Here is an 857-nt window from a genome sequence, read left to right as displayed (position 1 = left end):
GGCAGGAGACTTACCTGAGAGCACCCCACTGGATAGGATTGAAGTAAGGTTGGCAGATGTGTTTATGGCTGCTAATGTTTCGTTCTCAGCCCCAGCCAGGACGGAAAGGATTGCAGTTTATACTGGAGCGCCCAGAGGCAGAGGCTGAAGATACAGACCCGTGGGGAGGCGAGAGGCCCCTCTGATCCTTCGCTATGCCGGGGTGTGGAGGCACTTGTTGAGGTGCGAGCCCCGGGAGGCTATTGATGGGCTTCCCACGTCAGAGCTGCCACGCCGTCAGGGAGAGGAAGACAAGGGCCACGGGTCTCATGACAGGGAAGCCCATAACCATCCTGACCAGTCATATTAGGGCTGCCCAGTGTCCTTGGTCCAAACCCCGCATGAACTCGACCTGCAATTTTGATCAGTGGGGTAGGCCAGAGGTTAAGGTGTTCTGGGAAGAAACACCACCTCGGGGGACGCTGGGGCAGCAGACAACGCTATTAAACACCAGTGCATCCATCCCCATCATTAGTTGTGAGGGCCTCCAAACGTCCCGGCCAGAAGGCCCCAAAACACAGACTTGAGAAGGATTTAATGGCAAGGCTACCGTGGCACCTTTAACCAACCCCTGTGCTATTCGGTGGGTCCAAGTTTGCCTTCACTTTTATGGATCGGTAGGACACGCTACCCTGAGCAGCATCTGGACCGCGCTCAGACAGCTCTGACCGTTACGTGGGACTTTGGGGCTCAGATCAGCCCACGCAATGCACCGCTGGTGCAACAACAAGTTAAATACCAGGGCATTGAATTAGGGGCAGAGGGCCGTGCCCCTGGGAAGCAAAGAATCGAGCTTCTGTGCAAACTTCCAGCTCCTA

This window comes from Alligator mississippiensis, chromosome 7 (assembly GCF_030867095.1).
Source record: "Alligator mississippiensis isolate rAllMis1 chromosome 7, rAllMis1, whole genome shotgun sequence".
Taxonomy (NCBI): domain Eukaryota; kingdom Metazoa; phylum Chordata; order Crocodylia; family Alligatoridae; genus Alligator; species Alligator mississippiensis.
This window is presented reverse-complemented; position numbering follows the sequence as displayed.